Source organism: Lineus longissimus, chromosome 18 (assembly GCF_910592395.1).
Source record: "Lineus longissimus chromosome 18, tnLinLong1.2, whole genome shotgun sequence".
Taxonomy (NCBI): domain Eukaryota; kingdom Metazoa; phylum Nemertea; class Pilidiophora; order Heteronemertea; family Lineidae; genus Lineus; species Lineus longissimus.
Window position 1 is genome coordinate 11,054,872 of NC_088325.1, and position 22,859 is coordinate 11,077,730.

General features: G+C 40.0%; 1 protein-coding gene across 1 annotated transcript in view; it reads left to right on the plus strand.

Moving 5' to 3' along the window:
* Window positions 1-267: 267 nt before the first annotated feature.
* LOC135502396 (dopamine D2-like receptor) overlaps window positions 268-22,859 on the plus strand; it is a 207,885-nt gene continuing 185,293 nt past the window's right edge. The window contains exon 1 of the mRNA XM_064795200.1: window positions 268-353. The gene's annotated coding sequence lies outside the window, so the exon portion shown is untranslated. The remainder of the gene's footprint in view (window positions 354-22,859) is intronic.

A 22,859-nucleotide genomic window follows, 5' to 3' on the forward strand; every position in this document is an offset into this window, starting at 1 on the left:
GGAAGCCCGCCGGATGAATCCATTAAATGCTTGTAGTTCGCTCTGGCGCTGACGCTCGACGGTATTCGCTGACAGTATTTGAATGCGTAACGCGTTAGTGTGTTGCTCAGTTGGCCTTCCGATAGTTACATACAATATCGCAATCTCCGATTGGAGTCAAGACAACTTTCAAGACTCACTTTTCAATTCATTGGATACTTCCTGATTTATCAGAGAGGATTTATTATAACATGCATGCTTTAGCTGTGCTTTTCAATTCCACGGAGGCTCCAGTGGCTTTTCAATATTTCAATTGCATAATGTAGATTAAGCTTTGCCAGTGATGAATACATTGGTTGATTCATATGATTCGGGTAAGTAAATAAACTTCTTTAATTACACATTACATGAAATCGTAAAACAATACGAATATATACACATAATGATCTTTACCGTCTTAAGTGACTCGTGCATGGCGAGTTTCGATTAACAATCGCAGAACAAATTCACTGCCCACGTCACGATCCTCTTGTTTTTTACTGCTCTATCAATCCAATTTAGAAATATCGCATCCCCAGTCAAAATTGTCAATTGATCAGACAATGCGAGTACTCTCAACTCTTTATTCCAAAATACATCCATTGAAGGAACAGCAACAACCTGAGCAAGGAGGTATGTATCTGTTTTAATTCATAATACCTTTAACTTAAGCAATAGGTATAATTGGTACGCAGAAGAGCGACAAATCTTCATTTGACCATCACCTGGTTGTTGTCGCCTGTAAAACGTGACAAACGTGTTTGGCCTGAGCTCTCGCCTGGGGATTTTTTATCATAGCCAGCTTACATCAGAAAGATTAGCCCCCTGGAATACTATCGTGTTTGAAATGTCACGATCGTGTACTGGGGTACGTAGGGATCATCGACCAAGGAAACCTGAAGAAATCAACCATCCGCCTCTTTGATCTGTGACTCCTATCTTAGATTGCGCTCGACTTGGTCCTGATAGCTCAAGGAAACTAAAACAAACAGTGAGACCGAGAATAGTTTTTCAGTTCAGCTAGAAGAGCATAAGGATGAAGTCCCTGGTGTAATTATGACGTGTTATCTTTGGTGAAGCAAGGTGAAACAAACAGTCGTTTATGATTACTGTGAGGTACAGACTGTATTTCCCTAGAAATATGGCGGCATGGAACTTGAAAATGACTGATTTGTTTTGAAATTCCTGATTACTAGCTGAAAAGGCTGACTTTTTAAGCATTATAGACGTCGCTGGGAACGGGGTGAAATTACGTCTTACCATTAAAATAATGTTTTTCCAGTTGGTCATGATCGGAAATGAATACCAAATTTTGAAACTAGCATACGATATATACGGGAAATATTATTCGCCATCCGATCAGGAGAGGATGAGACGATGGAGTGATTATCCATCAAAAAGATTCTGAGATCACGGTAATTAAACTCTGGGGATAATCGCGGTGGTAATATCCTATCTGCTAAATAGAAAAACTTTATCTTTTCGTAGAGTGCTTATCTATATCTAGCTAATGAGAATAAATACCCCAATCAAGTTGATACTGCCAAATCTAACACTCTATTGGCATATTAATTCCACTTAGATCCCAAGATTTAGATGAGTTGGATGTTTTGAGTATCGATTGAGACTGGGATGATTGTCCTAATCTATGACCTGTCATGGTAGGAATGTGATGCGTCAAGATGAGTCCATATTGCTCTGAACGGAGAACTCCTCAAGGAACAACATTTAATTTAAGTTTGCTTTTATTTGTTTAGTTTAGGGAAACTCTTCACTCTCTTCTCCATGTGTCCTATAACGGGCATGGAACGCGATAGACTTTGCTCCTCATATATACACAAACACCTTGCAAATACATGAGTCTTTGTCCGCTACCTTACTCTAATACTGACTTACACGTTGCCCTCCCAGAACGTCGCGAATCTAAGTAATATTTTCATGTTTTCGGGTTTAGATCATAGATCCGGCTTAAATTCCTCACAAAGAATATTGCAGTTATATCATGCACAAGTTGTACGTCATGTCCATCACTAAATTAAACCAAATAAGTTGTTTAAAAATGATTATGTGATAGGCTAACGTTGATTTTTAAAATTCTGTGCTGATGATGAATACGACACATTCGTCAGTCAACGACGAAGCTTCTCCGCCTATGTCACTTCATCGCCAGATTTTTCTATTTCCTTCCTGCTTTATCATATTTTTCGTGCATCTGTTATTGTGTGTCGATGCCAGGTTTCCTCTGTTTCTTTCCCCTTGCAGACACGTACCTCGTTCGGACACGTTGGTTACGCTTGAGACGGGTTTTCACGCCAAAGTGTTGCCGATCGATCTCAATTTTCGCTTGCGGTTCTCCTCCTCGGTTGTGCCTTGCTGAGTTCTCTGCCACAGTTCCCTGTTTGCACCTGTTGTCGCCAGTATTTTGAATATTCCTCGCATCCACTTATTTTAGTTGTAATGCTTAGATACTCTATATATATATATATATATACTATATATTTGTATACTAAAACGCACATCATTGTTTTAACCTTACAACAACCATGACAGGAGCCCCTGTGTTGTAGTATGTAACTCGGGTCTCCCTATGTTGTTTGATTCCACTGCCGACGCGAGACTCTAGGCAAAGTCTTTGACTCACACCACCCATGTGTAGGGCCTACAGTTAAGAAATCCTCAGTTGGTAGCGCTGATTGAGCAATTCATCTGGGTTCTACTGAAAGTTTCCAGGAAAGACTGGGCTTAAAGTGTAAAGTCGCATCATAACCTACACCGCTGTTCATAGAGTCGAAAAAAACCCAGAAAAGTGTCGATCACTGACAACAATATAGGTTACTAATGAAACAGGCGAAGAGCAAATTTTATTTTTCTTCATGTTCCTTGCCATTGTCACATGGAGAGAAGATATGAAAGGTATAATAAAATGGTGTCTAATGATACTGAAGCGCAGCGTCGATACTTCGAGTCAGCAAATAGACTACTTATCCATTTAATCACAGAGGACTAAACTAGGAGGTCTAGACGGGAAATGCAATCACCTTGAAACATCTGCATTACCCTGGCGTTAAGTGGACCGAACTCTATAACAACGGCTACTTTAACGGTCTAACTGAAAGAGAATAACTCAGAATATCATTATCTTAGTGGTTTAAACTGTCGCGAACCGGCTTCGTATTATACGCGATAAAGCTATTCGGCTCCGATTTGACTATCGCTCTGCCAAGGTCAATGCCGAATCCATTGGAATACATTATCCTGTTTGGCACAAATTAATCTTAATTCGATATTGCATGCCAACGCTTATTGCATGAATTGTCCTCGTGGCTGTTCACAGCAGCCACATTTCTGCCATATTTCAATAAAACTCTCTACTATACGAATACACAGTGAGTGGATTTAGACGCCTTAGAATTGTCACACAGCATTCTAAACCTCATGTGATGTACCATATGACGGAAGAGTTTATCAGTATGATGCCGAAGCAAAAGCAGAAAATATTCCCTCTGAAAAAGCGTCCGGTCCGGCCATATTGTATTTTGTCGGATTATTGTATGTGAAACTAGAGAAGCCGTGACCGTCAATAGCAAGAAATATCTTGCTCTTGCTATTGATGTCTGTGGGAACGTAGAATTATGAGCTTTTTCTGAAGCGCATTAATAGCATCCCTTGCGCCACTCCGACACCCCAAGATGAATAGTGAATAGGTTGCATCCTCGACACACATTACAAATCATGTAAACCCGTGCCAAATGGCTCGGTACTGACTACCCAAGGGATTTGGCGCCAATATAACACATTACAGTGCCACGCATGACTTACTTATAACTCATACATGTTTTTAAATAAGGAAGTGACTATTTAGCAAGCCCGGCTCACCAAACAGCGACTTTTTCTTGTCCTGAATGGAGAGCCGAACTCTCTGGCTAATGTGTTGTAAAGTCTCCAGCTCGCCAAACAGGGTAGATTTTTTACCTGTTTGGCAAGCCCGGCTGGCCGAACAGGGTGGCTTTTTAGTGCTGTTTGGCAAGCGGCTCTCCAAACAGGACAAAAAAAGATGCCTGTTCGGTGAGCGGCTTGCCAAATAGACCCGGCCTTTAAATAAACTAAATAGTCCCTCGGTGAAATCAACACGTCATAACGTCCAAAAATTAGCTATATAAAACAGTATTACGTTTTGCCAGTCCCAGCTATACGTACTTCAATATTTCACTGTTGCGCATTTTGTATACTCTATCTGGGGCGAAAGATTATTTGATGGTTGGTCTGACCTCCATCATCGTAAATGTAGATAATTCCATTTGCGAAGTACAATAGTTCCAATGATTCAAATCGTTCTCACGATTCATTCTACAGGGTGACCCAGAATTATTTCCCTTGCACGATAGAATTCTATTGTGCATCCATTGTGTGAGGGAAAATAATTCTTGGCCGCCTTGTAGATAACGTACATCGTGGATAAGTTTGAAACATATTCTAACCTGCCTGGATTGCAATAATGCAGCATTGACTTCAGTGTGAAATGCTTCAGACCTCGCTGAAGTTGTAGCGGTCTTTGCTTTGCGATTAAGGCCTTAACTCAGCTCGACATGCTAACAAACTTGGCACACTTGGCACACAAAAAGTAAGCCAATGACGTGTTCCTTTTTTCCTTTTCGTTTTTTTAGTTGGTGAAGCAAATGTCTCCGACAGACAGCCTAGTCCTAAATTACCTAAGGGACATTTATAAATTTCCATTATTAAACAATGGGCAAACAGCGAATGAAGTTAGTGTTCCCTTCCCTGCGGTGCTAGCTCCGGTTATTGCATTCTGCGCGAAGAAGCCTCGGGCAATATAGAAGACGGTGTGGCTGGTACCTTAGGGATTGTCAGCGACATTTTTGCCAGCTGACCTTTTAAAACTAGACGAAACTTCCTTATAGTCAGGAGATGGTATACTTTCAAAAATGTATCAATGTCATGCATTATGTGTTTTTTTTTCAATCGGCAGAATATCACATTACGATCTGTTATGGATATATAAAAGAACATTGTCTGACAGTCCCGATAAATATGACGACAAAAAGAAAAGTTTTAATGTTCAACTATTTCAAAGATATTAATTTCTTACGATTTGTCATAGGCCGAGTATATTCTACAAATGTTGCCACCTGTCAAAATGCCAGGGGGAATTATTTCGTCACATTTCAATAATAAATGTTATCCATCCCCTATGTACAATACGGCGGGGCTGCCTTTGATCCGGTAATAAAGATAAGACGAATAAGGAAGTATAATAAAATATGGAATGACTTTAGGCAGATTGCTAAAAGGGCATTTTTTTCCGAACAGAAAAATGCCGCTGTTATGTCTAGGTAATATTAGATAGGGCGGATAAATTTATAGATTCAATAAAATAAAGGCACAACCTGCGAATGTAAATATATATTCGAGTTATATTTTGTCGACAATCAAATAAAGAAGCCAGAAGGTTAATATTTACCATCGAACGTGATTTGCCTTGTTGCGCTCTGCAGGTTGTCAATAGGTATTTGCCGGCCGTTTTTGCGTCCGATTATTATAAGGAATGTTAAACTTTAAAGCATATGCTGATGTTTTAGGAAATTCACATATGCCCTCCCACCATGGTTATCATTTTTTCAGCCACATAACTTAATCCACGCAGAATGAGTTGAAATAATGCTCTTTTCTTAATCATGTCTTCATGCCTGAAAGGTTCATGTACTATATATATGAAAGCACCATATGCATTTGTTTCAAGTGACACCATCTCGTGTATCCGATGCCCCTCATATATTTAGCTCTATTCAGAACCTATATTAGTTCTTTGTACTAAAAGTTAATCCTATAATGTACACTGACACTTTGATACCGAATTCCTAAATTGTCATTTAAACTGCGAGTAAGTTTTCGTTTCAAACCTTGTAGAAATGTTACGTTTGATCTTGAAACCTAAATTAATACCACGTTCCCGATCAGTTAAAGGGACAACTTGGGTATGAAATTTGTTGGTGTTTGATACAAACATGGCTCTCAGCAAGACTGTGACTTCTCCAAACAGGATAATTGAGAAATAATTGAGCTGCAATAAACGATTCACTAGAACGGGGTGTAACCAGAGACCTGTCCGAAATTCACAAGCCATGTCCAAAACTGACTCGCAACACTTCGGAAAACCATCATCAGAGATCAGCAGTAGTGTAATAGAACAAGTGGCAGCTCGTAGTGGCAAGCAGGGGAATATCATCCTGGCCGGGTAAATTCCACGACCAAGTTTTCCCTTTAACAGAGAAAGTCAACTAATTCGACACAATGTTCTCAGACATCAAAGTACCTCTTACTTGGGAGTTAGATACGCCTAGTATGCAACCAGATTAAGTATTTCTTTTCCACAGCCAACTGACGTTCTTCGGATGGTGTGCAGAGCAAATAAGCTAAATGTAGCATGCTATAATACTATACTCTTGTAAAGGAAAGTGTGAGAACCTGGAATCCAAATAAAAAGCGTGCCTACGTCCAGGCAAACTCAGTGCAAACGTGTGGCAAACTTCGTACCGTGTAATAGCTCCTCTTGGAAGACGCAGCTAAAACTATGTTTGTTTTGGTTGAAAAATTGGCTGGTTAAAACAAATTGAATAAAAGTTTTTATAGATAACAATAGCGCGAATACTTAAGTTAGTAGACAGAGTCTGCTGAATTAAAAAATTATCATGTGTGAAGAACAACCTACTTGGTCTGAACATCAATAGCCATTTATATCTAGAAACATATGTGCAACCGCACATAACAAAATGCCACACATTTTTTACTTAACACGACAGCAAAACATTTAAAGTATATGCGAGTACGTTTTTCTTCGTCTGACATTTCATTTAGCTTTTTTCTTACAAAATGCGTTTTTGCTCTATGCCGAACCGATGCATGCGCATGATAAGACGATTTCACACCCAACGTGGGCGTATAAAGTATCAAAGGCAATACAAGGTGTAGTAGCAGCCGCAAGAATAACAGATAAAAGGTTTGTGATAAGATTATTATAAATTGCTAGTAATATCATATTCAATCGTAAGGAATCATGTCATGATTTTTTTAGCTTGGTAGTGGAAGAACTACTGTTTCTTCCAGGAATGTGATGATGACCTGTGGGCCATCCGATTTTCAAATCTTGACCAGCACAGTCATGAGTATTTAGTCTTAATTCGCTTGTTGAAGGTTATTTGGCCAAAACAAATATACACTCCGTAGAAGACATTCGGAAGAAGGAAACACTCTTTATGGTTTTTGATTAAAAAAACCATCAATTATAAAATATTTTCCAAAGCTCAACAAGCTTTATTTCTTGCACTGTATGTCGATTATACTTGCAAAGTGAGGGAACGAAGCACACCCTTTACTTCAATATTCGAGTAATCGACGAATCGATCAAAGGCGGCCACTCGCACTGTCTTGCTAGACACTGCAGTACGTAAATACATCTATGAATCAATTGATTGATCGGTATTCAATCGATACGAATCATCATCTCGCGTGAACCCTAAGCGGAACATGTCAACATCTTATACGTGGATTATCACTTGAATACCAGAACGCTTGGGTGATGAACGTGGCCTTGCTTGGTGACACCAGACAGGAAGCCGGGGCAACGGATAGGAGGCGAGTCAATATATGGTCGGTCTTCAGACAGAACTTGGTCACCAAAATACTAAACGAGTCATTAAAAATACTGATTTCTTTCAGACAGTATCTAAAAACCAAGACCTTTGATTAGTTTCAGTCAATACAAATTCAAAACACTGACTTGAGAATTGACAACAGGATGTCCCAATATGCAATTAACAATACGCCACATTTAAGTTCGTTAACAACTCATTTGATTATATCACGCATTATTTAATCATGTTGATCGCCTGTCTACACAACTATTGACGATCTCGACTCAGACTCGAGGCACTTTGTCTATCATCAAAAATAGCAATGGTTGAATGTTCTGCACGCATCATTTATTAAGCAGTGTGCGGTAGTCAGTCAGTCTTGCAATCTTCAAAGCTCGTATATATTCATAATCCCTGAATGCCATTGAAATATCAAGCGGCAACCTTAAAATCATATATGAGAATTTTTAAATCCGTTGTAGTTGATTAATGGTAGTTACACCAGCGTAGAACTGTTGTCGCTGTGGGTTTTTTTTCTTTGAATATCACGAAACACGCAGTATATGTTCAACCAGATTATATACACTTTCCAATTCTGAATGACTTCAAGTTTCATGTGACATTTAAAATTGGAAAAATTACACGAATTTACCTATGTGTACTCATAATCTGCCCATTGATCCTTTGAGATTTTTTACTAAGAACTTTCCTGACATTTAGAGCGAACCTTGTAATGCCTCTAAGCTATGATATGCCCTGACAAACATTTCACACAGCAAAATGTCGACAAATACCGGTCTCGAAACCTGAGCAGGGACCCATTTTGACAATAACCGCACCACTACATGTATATGTCATAGCAAAGTGTAAGATTATCGTAAACATGGAGATTAATAAGTTGCAGTTTGGAATTGCGCCATGGTGGGGACTGATGCTGACCAAACTTCAGTTGGAGCGCCCACTGCATTATCAAGAGACAATATTATAAGACACCCATCGGTATTCTACCTTGGCACGGCAGAAAAACCCTAGTACAAATACGATGAGGAGGATGATGACTTTGTTGACAACACGGCGTCTGATACTTTCTCCCTATATATTACCATGTGCTCTTCAAGGCGAATCGATTTTCAGTCCATCACCTTCACTGATGATTGGAAGGGCTCCTATATAAGCCGTGTATATAGCCTGAACGGAACGGTAACCTGAGAAATTGGCAAATCTGGCGGTGACAGTCGTCAATTGTTCTTGAATGACAGGGACAGGTAGACGGGCGTCAGCTTCTCGTGAGCCTTGCCTTTCAATATAGGCTGATACTCACGCGGTCGTGTGGTCGGAATCTCGGCACATTTCGGTGTTGCTCATCGGCACATATTATGTGCCATATATTTCAAATCATTTCTTCCGGACTTCGATTCCGATCACGCATAATTGCTCAACGTGAATGAGCAGACTATAAATTAATGACCTCTCCCAAGGAGGTGTTCAAATTCGCATCAAGCGTTAGACAGCTTCCGGGTAAACATATAAAAAATACTGGCAATTAGTAGCCGCCTTTGCGGCGTCACAGTGGGAGTGTGCTCCAACGATTGCGCAGTTTTTGCTGCCATAGAAAAAGGCATGTCGCCAACACTGAACGTGCAGTGAATTATTCCGTACTGGGTATTGCCTGCTTGGAAAAGGAGAGTTTAAGTGTTATGTGAGTGAGATTGGTAGTGTGGGGTATATACATCACTCTAACATAACTTTGCGTAAGAATATACGTATGAATCTTTCAAAAGCCGGTACTGCAGACGTGTATGTTGCTAGGGCGAACATGTATGGCTTCCTCGAACAGTTTATTTTCATCGAACTGCATACGCCATGTACCCAAAACGACTTGACATCTCGGATTTATTTAATCACTTATTAGGCCAGGACATGTCATTACGGTTTCTCCTTAGCCCGTAGCTACAGAATTCAGGCCTAGCTCAATTAACGTCTGTTGTCAAGTCCCAATCCCACTTAGGCCTAAATTCCCATTGCTTGACAGTCTTAGGGGTCAAAATGGCAAATCTTGACAACATTAAACCCCTCGAAAGACTTTTCAAGGTTGTCGTTAGGCTTTAACCGGCAAGGGGAACTTAAAATTACATTCAGGAGATCAGGTGCATATTCATGCATTATTGACATCGGCCAGCTTGGTTCATTACAGTAATAAAAACCATGGCTGATGCTCCCTTATTATCAATAATATTCATTACTGCGGTAATTTTTTCGATGCAATCACTTATACGACGTCCTTAGATCTTTTGTGTGTGGCGCAATCAAATATTCTAGTATATTAATTATGAACAATGTAGTTTAAGACTTAATGAAATAATTCTTCACCAGGGAACACTGACAACAAGTTCGAATTCAAAATGCCGTTGGCGTCTCTTTGCAGACAAGTCGATTCCGCGAAGATATCAAACGTTAATCAAGTAACTAACGTCCCAGAATATGATGATTGAAGAAAAAAAAGCAAATCTAAAAATCAGAATTGCACAATATGTTGACTCTAATGAACGGAAATAAACAGGGACAATCTAGGACATAAAATTTCCGCTCTCATGCGCAATACTTGAGCTAATGCTTCGTTGAACGGAATTAGGGTGGAACTGGGTATATTCCCATGAGTGGTACACAGCGCGTGTGCTACTGGCAGAACAGCGGAATGAACAATCTCTTCTTCAAGCATCTGCTTCAAGCTGGAAAAGGCGACCTGTTGCAGTTAAATAACGTGTTCAACGATTCTGCGTATTCCTGAGGTGGAACACACCTAAGATGTTGCCAATAATCAGTACAGCGTTATAAGATCAACACGTTGCAGAGCTGTGACCTAAGTCGAGATTGGCAGATTAAAAACCTAGAATACCCAAGTAAGTCAATACATTCTCTCCTCTTTGGGGAATTATTGAGGGAGGCAAAAGATCTCAGTTCCCATCGAACAATCCTCTACGCAGTAACTCACTCACAGTCGTGACAGTCGAGCCATCAGGAGCCAACGATCTCCTTACACAAGCATCATCTGAGCATTTATCTACCAGGCACAATATGGCTAACGACACCCATGGCTCGTAGCGATCTGGCCGGGCAAATTACTCCCAGTTGTTGTTGAGGGCAATTTGCATCCATCCGAGTTAACGTGCTCAGCAGCAATCTGGCCTTGATAGGATAATGAGAATGATTTAGTCGATTTGAATCTGTTGATGCTGACAGTCGCGAGACGAGATTTGTTGCCGTAAAGTGCAGGTTGGCTCGCTACAGTTTGTCCCAGGTCAAAAATCCATATAAACTTCTTATAAGATTCTCAATAAAGGTAATCGGTTTCGTGTAAATTCGTTACCATATGATTCTTTTGAGAGTCGTTGGTTCGACCCATTTTTTTAGTTTTGCGCTTGTTGAAACCTTCAATGTTGTCGGGATGTTTGTCTTCGGTTGAAGTCTCCACTCAGAACAATACAATCCTGGGAAGACGAGGCACAGCCACTCGATGACAATGTGGTTAGACAACCACAACACCTGACCGTATGTTGGAAGACACCCCCGTTCCGCTTCTGATATCCCACTCGTAGATAAGATGTCATGATTGGAACGTGACAGGTTTATCAAGGCTACAATTATGTATTGAGCCGTCTCATTTAGAGATACCCCAGTCGTTTAAACACTGGGGGCTTGCTTTCTCATATGGCCAAAATGACCAATTCCCATTCACAGTAACACTTGAGCACTGAAATATCACCACATGTTATCCTTTAAAGTTCTGTTGAACCTTTCTACATCTGGTCATGGAAAGAAAGTCGACCAGGCTACTGGTAATCTCATGCAACTGAAAGCAAAGAAGTAGGCCAAGGCTTTTGGGAGATTTGGAGCTCGATGTCATGGTTGCTTATTTGGAATACCAATTTTGGTCGTCAGATTGAGTCCGAATCACTTGAAATTAGTATTCACCGTAAAATTCTGAAACTCCAAAAATGAAATATAAAAGAAGAAAAAAACATAAATGTTGTTAAATTTGTTCAGTCGTTCGAAACTTGACTATAATGGATAGCCTTGTAAAATTTTGATCTCGATCCTGAAGTTCAAACGGATACTATCTCGAGGACATTTTAAGCATCACGACCCCCTATCAATCATTCTGCAATCTGAACACTCATATATTTCGAGTATTATTACCCGCCTGCGGCCGTGTCTATGACATTAGTGTCAGTTCGCCGCAGTCTGACCGCCGAAATGCCAGAAGGGTAGCGGAGCGGTTGAAATAGTTGAGATAGATAGAATAGTCTTCAGTGATACGACCTGGGTTATTGAAAGGAGGGACCAGAGGTGATTTGTGTGTCGCTGGTTTGCGGTCTTGTTTTGCTCGCGATTAAGATATTTCCCCTGACTAGTAATGTCAATATTTTTCGAATTCTACAATACAATATAAAATACTAATTACCATAGATATTTGACAAATCTGTCTCCACGGAGTATTTAGCGGCTCATACATCACACGAATATCTACCCCACACATACACATAATTGCTGCATCTTTACAATGCAGTTCACAACTACAGTACTTTGCCTCAAAAACAAGGCTGGCCACGATTCGCTTTTGTAGATCAATTTATAAACATCATGATAACTCATCAATCCTGCCTAACTACCACAAGGCAAAATGTTCCTCGTTTAAATTGATTCCCCCGAACAGCTTCTAACACGACGAGGTGCTTTCCGAATTCATTATTTCCAACAATGCCGGAGATCCGTTTCATCAACGTCGCTGATAGGATAGTCCCGGGGCACGTCTAGTTGAAACCATGAGTTGTCATCTAGACTTTCTAAATCATCGAGTACGATTTCCACGTTTCTTTTGACAGAATGGATTGCATTTCGAGTGTTTCGAACATACTGTAATTGCTTCAGAAATGAAATTGTCGCAGAGCATCAAGTAACAGAAGAGAACACAGTAATTGTATTCTTTGAAAAAATACTAAACCAGATACAAAGCGCCTTTGTCTAATGGGGACACTGAAGGGCTAATGGCATATACAATCAGTTCTCTTTGGACAATGATTGGGGGAGGATGGAGATTTCAGTATGTTACGTACAGTTTGAACTTCTTGTACGTATCATCTCCTCATTGTTATAACTAAAGAGCTTGTTCTTACTTATCATACTATGACGCCATCTTCTCAATGGATTAATCTTACTACAAATTCCCTTCGGAGCACGAAAGCTTCGGTTGTGTTATTATCCGTAATATTGCCCAGGGGCAGAGCGAGGCCAACATCGTGCTGAGATATTGCCGTAGTATTATATAGTAATATGATTGGAGATGGCCTGTATTGGCCAAGACAGAGGGCTACTCGAATTTCGTTTGTATCATATTATGCGATGTTATTGGTGTTTTTGTTGTATCTGCACACTATATGCTGTGAGAAATGAGTGTGTATGATACATGAAATGTATGTGATGATGCGCTTATAATACCTGTAAAGAAGATATACAGTTTGTTTTAGACGTAGACTAACATTGATGTCAAGCATAATTAATAAATAACAATCCCTTTTACTTAAGTAACAATCGTTCCAAGGGAGCAGATTTATTAACGCACTAGCTCAAGCAACTGCGTAAAGTGTCCCTTCAACGATACAGATCTATCAACCGAAGAGTCTAAAGCGGTGTTGATTACTTTTGGTTATACATACACGTTCAGCTGGTGATTATACATTCACTATAGTTACTTTGATAGAAGAGGCTTATTATGAAAACAATAATTACGTCGATGTGGTAAACTGTGTGTGGTAATACAACTGGCAATGTGCCTAACCTGAGAAAACATTCTTACACGAAAACGGGATCAATCACGATAGAACCCAATACTCATCCCATATAATTAGATCATCCATCATTTGGGATTATACTCCGTCACTCGGCGGTGAGATTTGAAATAATAATCGCGTTATGGAACGAGAATTTGGAGCACGTTGCATAATGTTATAACTTGACTGAGAATAACGTAGGCCTACCAATTATATATGTATCTGTTAATAAATAAGCACGTGGTCCATCCCCGTCTGGTTCGACCTTTCCTCAATGGACACATTTGGGACAAATTGACTTACAAATGCCACCACAATAAATTTATCCCCGTACATGAAAGAAACGATACGGATGATGTTATGCAGAATGGGTTAATCATAGGACATGATGTATAGGTATATCATTACAGAACACGAAGGGGGGGGGGGGGGCAAGTATGATTTTGATGATGTTTGACCAGAATCAAGCCAGAGCACGAAAATCTCATTCAGACACAATATATAAAAACGATTCTTATCTGAGATCATGTAATCTGCTTTGTGTACACGGCATACATATTCGTTACATGATTCTTGTATCGACACTAGATTAATTAAGATCTTGACTTCGAATCTTACAAAAATCTAGAAAAGACTGCGAGTACTGTTCGATCAGATCTCAAAGTCAATCAATGCTATTGGATGTACCAAGGATTATCGTAACCAGAACCTTACACGATAGAATTTAGTCATCAAGAAAAAAAAACATAATCACTCTGAAGAATGTAAATGTCTCTGCTAAACCCGGGTATCAAGTTACAGTCTTTACACCTTTCCTTAAGACAATAGCTAAAAGCACACGAAATCAACATCTGTTTACAAATACCCCATCTTGGCGTGAAAGATCCAATCGAAAATTGCTTGCAAATGACTAACATTAGACGGTATTGATCCGTTGCCGAGTGCGTTGACCTGGGGTCTAAATCGAGTATGAATCGCTTCCCGTCGGCTGCGACGCAGGATCTTGCAACCTATTCGCCAAGACAAATTGGTGTATGCCTAAAATAGGTGCTTTGGTGTCGACGACCTTACCAACGAAAGTCAGCATGATGGATCGTACTGATATATTTGAGATAATGATCGCGTTTTCCGGGTATTTGACCATTGGGTTGTTTATATCGGAAACTATTCAATCTATCAAGATATGTAAATACATTTGAAACTCGTGAATAAACTGCGGGCTCAACAACATTTAACCGAGTTGAACGGTTTACCCTTTGGCTCATAGTCACATGCAATCGGGAGTTCATGAATTGAAAAAGCCACTAAAAGCGACTTCGAACAAAACAGATGATTATGATGGAATGAAGCTGAGAGAATCCAACATCTAAATGCCAGACATTTTTTAATGCGATTTTCGCAAGGTCCCATCCAACAAACGCGATTTTGGGGGCAAAACCGAATGAAATTTCGTAATACGCCTTCTCAAAAATTACCGTTTAAAGAGAAACCTTTGCACATCGCAAATATAAAAAAGGCGTACATGTTTGCGGAGTAGCAAGCCTGATATCTCATCAATGTATTCATGATAACATTGGATACTTTGGTTCAATTTGAGGCTAGTGTTTGTTTAGATTCGTGAACGTCTGTGATATCGCCTTCCCATGGTTGCTTTTCATTTCTTATTCCTCGCCCTATATTACCAAACTGAACCCCAACCAACACGAATAGTCTTCCTTGGATCTCAAAGACTAAATTAATCCATCGTACGTATGGTAAAGCTCCAGGCGCGACTATCAAAGTGATTTTGTTGGCTTGCGAGCAGTATTGGTTCTGTGGTCAATGAAGGGATTTGTATCCGCCCAATCATTGATATCCAACTCCTCGCCGGGAAGACTAAGCTTACAAAGGCTGGCCATATGATAGGTACCCAGACCCTGGGCTGTAAAAATCTGGTCCTCTTTGAGGAAGAATAAATACTATTCTGCTATAAATCTTTCCCGGTGTATTATCATTATTTTGTTACAACTGGCATGGGATAATAAAATATCACTAGCAAGTAAGTGTGGTTATTATTGCAACGAATTGATATTTTAAACAAACAATACAGATAAACATATAATTTCTACCTCTTTTAAAGAAACACATATTGACCACCGACACGCTCCAGCTGACCAACGCCAGCTCCAGCTAGTCCATAAACCTAAAGGACACGCTGGACTCGACCCAATCCCCAATCTATCCGCCACATCATGCCGTAACATGACCGCAAGATACCAATTAATCTTACATGATGATGACGGACATCCTCGTGCGCCAGCATCTAAATCATCTTAAGTTCTCTATTGTCATGATTACGCGTAATACTAGTACGACTAGGATAGGTACGTGCTTGTCATGACAATAAGCGATTTATAAATGAATGTACTTTGATTTGTCATAAAGGTCACGAATGTGTTGTCATGGATGAGCTCTAAAAAAGCATGTCAGTGGATATGTCTTTTGTTTTATATTTTCTAAAGTAAATATGCAGGCGTATGCGTCCTTTCAGTAATTTAATAATCATCGATACTGAAAGTTTTAGCAATATGTTCGATGGATTTGTTGATAAGTTAGTATGCTTTTATTTTGTGACCTTGATTCATTACCCCTAAACAAGCGACTTCATGTTTCTTTCTTGTCTTGTGTTTTTACAACACTCCTTTTGTACAGTCCCAATCTTACTGTACATGGTCACCAGCAGTAGAGGAAACCTCCTCTGAAGTGATCATTAATTTACTGGACAATCATGATCGAATTGGACCAAATCAGACCACGCATGCATCTAAGCTAAGTCAATCTCAAGTCAATTATTCTCCCTAGGAAGCAATGCCCGATTCACACCCCGCCATAATGAAATTTGCCACTGGTCAACTACATTGACTTGGTTGTGTTAATCGAAATTTTCGTCAGGCGAAGGCAACATAGATGTTGGTTGGAGGCAAAATTGCACAGAGTTCCAGCACCTAGCTTTTCATTTTAAGAGCGAATCCTCCAGAACTTCACAATGGGCATAGCTGGAACGAAACCTCCTTCCGCTACCTTTAGAGGACCCAGATTGCCGAGAATCGGCCAGGCCTCACAACTTGCCGAGCCAGTCTCGAGGAGTGTCCTACTCGATAGACAAGTGTTACCTTGGTCAAATCTACCAACGAGCGCACATTTTTATATGAAACACTGAGGCATTTTCCCAGGCCTCTTCCACTCCAGGCACCACTGCTGGGTATGGCGGAGGGCCTGCCTCGAAAACACAAGTTTAGATATATTTCTCGGCAAACTAAGGAATTGATTCTTCAGGGCCTATGCGATTCCTTAGTCATGAATATCATGACCATCACGGGTCCAACCCTCACAGGAATGAGGAGAAACCACTACACCGTAACTCACCCGAGGCTATGATCATATAATCCCCGACAAATATTTATCTTACTGGGTATGGTATTAATGAATATAGTCTGAAGCCATCTCTGACATTTACACAGCGTGTCAAACATCTCGCCGATTGCATTTGGCGGTTTCGTCCTCGGGGCAGGGCCGTCTTCGGCAAGGACAGAGCGAACGTCTCTCTCCCGATCCGTATCGAAACCTTTAAGGCCGGAGTTTCCAGGATTCACGTTGTCACTTGCAATCTTAATGGCCTGTTCCATTGAACATGATGAAAAGCTGCTTTCATTTTTATGTCTTGCCAATGGTGGTCATGGTCAAGGTGGCACGGTACAATGCATGTGCAGAAGAAGGCTTGAACATAACGTTATGCAATTATTTTAAAATGATTGATAAACTTTAAAAACGGTCCATTATTGTTCCTAAAGAAAGCCCGTCGACCTACATGTAGGCCTAATTTCCCATTGTTGTGTATACCGTCTTATGAAAGGGTTATCGGGGGAAATCTTGATAATATCAACCCCTTCGAAAGAGCTTTCAATGGGGTTGGTAGGCCAAGACCGGCCAGGACAAAGGAAGGTAATCAAGGCATGTTTTGATATACTGACAGAACCGTTCATCATTAGACAGCTTGCTATCACATGATAATTTTACGTGGATTTCGCTAATCGGAGACGGATGGTAATCTCACTACTACGGGATATCGTTAATGGATCAACAGCCTCGGTAGTCAATAGACTATAGGCGAAAGAACACAGACGACAACAACTATTATTGGCCTTATAATCGGTCAACTACCTCAGGCAGTAATCCACAACCAGACAACATCGTATCATAATCTGAAACCATTATTATCAGGCTATTTTCCGATGAATTTTATCTAAGCTAGAAATTTATACTTTCATCATTATAGAGAAATACGAAACCTTTCCGATTACTCAATGGTTTAACGCGAATGTCTGCTTAAAGGATAGTTTGATAATGGCGAATGAAATGATTGGGGAAACCTTTTCTGAATAAAGGAGGGGAAAACAACGCTTTGACTTAGCTATATTGCGTTTCTCCATTTCCCACCTACAAAAATGTCATAGCTTCTTTAGATGGACAAATTGGTGATATGGGGAACTACCACAAACGTTACACTACATATTGACTCTGATTGCACAAGCAGAAAATGCGAAATGGGCTGATTTCCAGACTGACGGAATACAACAAAAAGTGCGACCCGTCACAGCAAAATCAGGCGCATGTCGCTCTGAGCTTGGCAGGTTGAGACGGACTGTTTGTTCATTTCTCTATTGTCTGCCTTTTGTGAAATACGAGCACACCTATTTCTTCCATTATCTCCTGGTGTCATTTAGGATCATCTTCTGTGCGACATGCGCCTGGTTTTGCTGTGACGGGTCACAAGTGTCCTCGATCATGGCCAAAAATACTTAGCTACGTGCCTGAGCGTTTATGACATATTTGATCGAGTTACTCAGGATCAGATAAACTGTCTTCAGAGTAGGAAGGTTTTGAGATTGTTAACATGTCACGGATCCTTATCGGTCTACGAATAAAACATTGTAGAAAGAGGAAGAATTGTGTGTACATTTAGTACTCAGGATCAGATAAACTGTCTTCAGAGTAGGAATTAGGTTTTGAGATTGTTAACATGTCACGGATCCTTATCGGTCGACGAATAAAACATTGTAGAAAGAGGAAGAATTGTGTGTACATTTAGACCCATACACGTGATAAGTCGCTGATCTCAACCCCTCCATTAAGCGTATGGATAGACTAGCGTGGCCGCTATAAAGGAGCAACAGATCAGCAATCGATTCATTTATTGTAATCAACTTTGCCGAATCACAGCTGGCATTGGGTTCAAACATTCCTAAGCTATAATTGGCCTCGCGGGATGCTCCCCCAGCCTTGGCATTCCGATCCTTACTCCCGGTCCGAGTGCCTGGGGACACACACAAAGGCACCCGAGCTATGCGAAGGCCGCATGATCATTGGGAGAAAGCGCAGCGCCGTTCTTCAATTTTGTAGATATTGAATCGTTGCTGGAGGTATAGAGCCGCTCATAGCTTTTTCGAAGTTTTTATTAAACATCACGAGCGAGCTCTGCCTCGTATTTCACTAGTCGCATTGACTCAGCTGTGAGACATGATGACCGCTGACTGGTCAAAAAACAAAAACAGAACAAAACACACAGAACCAGTATCACCCAACTCATCTCCCAGGGTCCGATATTAAGATTATTTTTACGATTCTATGTATTTCATCGATTTTGTATAAGAACGTAACCTTTGGGAAGCAGTACTTGCTGGCAGCGATGGAACGTGACTTTTCAAAATCAAATCTTACATCTTAATTAAATCACGTACCATATATCCCGCATGCGCCTCTGAGTATTCGATTTTTTTCTTCCTCATAATAATTTTCTGATTCAGTCGAACAAACCCTGACGACGTCTGTATTGACATTCATATTCACTATGAGATTATAGAGAGCGAGCACTTTGACGTGTTGACATGCAAATAGGAGGCGAAATGTATCTAGTTGGAGAAAGTATATTAACTTGGTTCAAATAACATCGAAATGTACTGTAAGAATTGCAGTTCTGATATATGAGGGTCCCGCGAACAGAGGCCATAGGTTTATTATCACACCATTTCTTGAAAATAAAACTGTTCAACCTATTTCAAAGCGTAAATGTATGCGTTAACAGGCCGGGTCCCTTACATGTATGTACCATTCAGCAGTGGACAAGAAGAGTGCAAAAAGTTATATCTTTTGTCGGAGGTCAATGTATGTTGCATGAAACGTTCCCTCCAAAAATCCTCTTTTTCGCACATGACGTGTATACATGACAATGAAGTTGCAGTTGTTCATTTGAAGTTGTTGCTTTTGAACAAAGGCCCATACCTATACTTTTGTATTTGTATTTGTACAGTGTTCTCTAAATAATGATTATGTTAAAGTATCAATTCTCCGCTTATAATCTATCGGGGAATAGCTTGATATAGATTTGGTCGTCAAATTATGTGATTCTACCACAATGTAGTATGATAAAGGATAAGTAATCGCCAGATTATGTGTCCATTATCATGTTGGTCGCTTAATGGCCTAGGTACCCCTCTCTAAATTTCATCACCCATCAATCAAAGCGTCGAAGAGAGCCCCGTACATGATATTTTGTAGCAGTTGTGTTGGTTTTGGTGGCCGGGTGCTGTCAAAGACAGTTGGAACTGGAGTTATCGACGCGTCATGGGAAAGGCCCAAACTCTAAAGCAAATTTAGCAAGTAACGAGCAGCACAATGGTAGGCACATCTACATATTGAGCTGAATACATGGTTTTGATTGGTCAACGACTTCGGCATTTTTATTGCAGGTGCCTCGCTCTTGGAGTGACTTGGGCAATAAAATTCAAAATGACTGAAAAGTTAGGTGGGCAATTATCGTAGGAGGGTGACGATATGTAAAAATAAACACATGCGGGGCGTGTTCTTTTGTACGGTGGCTGGGAAAGGACAACACATGATTTTTTGTTCAACATATTTTTTTTTCAGGAAATACCTCGAGCGATCGAGATAAATGTTTTATGTTTCACGCCACTTTTGATTACTTGCTATCACTGCCGAAAATATCGATGCGAGCGTTATTACCAGTGAGAATATAGTTGCAATTAGTGTTGTCAATATTGTCGACGACTGTAGTACTGGTACCCTGTGAGATCTCCATTAAAAATCGGATTGGGATTTTTGACCTGACTTAATTGTTGTATAGCGTGATGACGCCATTTTCCCCAACGGTTTATCCTCACAGGGACATTCCTCTGCTGGAGCTGCAGAACCACATCGACAATTTCCGGCTGCCATCAATGCCAACAGGCAAAGATTAACCCGGTTATTCACATTCACTGATTAATATGGCACATTTTGCGAATTTATTGCCGCATGAAGTGATATGTTTTGTGCTCTTGTGCAATTAGCAAATCGCTAATTTCCGTTCTGTCACAATGTTTTGAGTTTTCACAGTTTTGAGACGGCTTAATAAACTTGGTTGTATCTTTAAAACCAATGATTGCTTCCAGACTTCGGTCATTCACGGAATATATTTTTAGGATGTTATAAGTGCAGTGCTTGCTCTCATTTATCAATCCGCTCTCATTTGATGAGCAGATTGTGCAACTGACGGAAATTTGAATTCATCTGAACGAAAACGTCACATTCGGTTATGTGAAATGTCTAATAATGATGGCTGGAATCGCGTCTGAAATGAGACAGCGTTTAATTGACAAATTCGGCATGAGAGGTTGTTTTTATTTGATAATGGTTTACAGCTCGACCGTGAACCTTTCCAAACAGGATAATTAAAACTGCACTGCAGAAACAAACAGAATGTAAAAACATGCTTAATCTTAATTTGCAAGCCATGTCCAAAACCACCTCGAAATGCTGGCAAAGTACCTTTATCAGAGTTAGCTGCTACATTTGGCGGTGCATAGAAGCAAACTTGGGTATTATCCTCCTGGCCACCTAAATCTCACGCCCAAAAAGTCAATTAATGATAATTATTTTGTTTGGAAAATTTAAAGGTTTACCTGTGCACTGGTTGCCTGATGAAAACCAGTAATGAGAGTCGATTTGTCGAAAGCTTAATTCGAAGAAAACCTCCAATACGGGTGGGGTTAAAACTGTATGAGGAGACATTAGGCACGACAGAACACAATTTACTAGGTCGCTTTATCTTTGCTTAACCTATTACGTAATAAATCAAATTAATTGCTCATGGGCTTCTAGTTATTCCAATAATTGTCTAGACGCAACTGTAATAATGCTGATAGCATCACGAGGCCGACAATATTTTTTTCTTCCTCAAGTCAAAATCGATACTATTGCGTTTCTACTTCAAAGAGTCATAATTCAGCGGTAATAAAAAAGAAGCTCATGCCTAACGGCACCATAAAAATTGATTTTTCGCTACAAAATTTTTTAATTTGTAACTGGCAAAATGATATTCTCGAAAAAATTCAATTTTCACAGTTAGATATACTTGACGGATTACAAAAATTTTCGCCATAAAAAAGGTATGTCCGCGATTTTTTGTAAGTCGGTTTCTGGGAAAAAGAAATGATCGTGAATATTTTGTGGTTCACGGTGAGTTGACAAAACCTGATCCCGATTCAATACAAACTATTGCAGGCTTTTCACCGGCAAATACAAAGTCAGTTAGAATCATGATTATGTGATCCAACTGCAAAAGTTAATTTACCAGTATAAAAATAAGAACATTTTTAATGCCCACTGGCACTTCAATTACATGTATATCGAACTTACAACATTGCACACATTTTGCCAGCCAATTTAAGATGAAGTGAAATTCTACCTTTACCCTTTCAACAAGGCTCACAAATGAAGACAAATGCCGCTCAAAGTCTCGTACGACACAAGAGCTCGCATCTATATCTGATTGAAATCTTGAGCCGAGATATCATCCTGATTGAAATTCGAAATCTACAGTTTGTCATTAGTTCTCAATCTAAAATTTAATATTGAATTTCATATTGTGTATTTGTTATACTTTTATCAAGTCGCTACGCGCCTACGGCTGGTGACTTTAAGATTGAAATTTCAAAGCAAGCTTGTCATATTGTAATGCTAGTGTAGAAAGCGAATGAACTTCAAAGTACAGCAGACTGTTGAATTGAGCTGTTGCTGGTGTTGCCTTGGGGGTCTTTGTGTACAGCTAGTTTTCTCTATTACGAATTATTAATTTTTACTATATCTGACAAAAAATATTAATTGGTCTTTTCACAGATAACCAAGTCGTGATGATAAGGCGTGATATAGCTTGTTAACCCCGAACTGTTCGCTGGCTGTTTCTTCCTCTCGCGTGCTCCTCGACAGTTCGTCAGATGTATACTCAGTCATTCTCCTCAATTCCACCACGTCTTCGTTCAGTATGCAT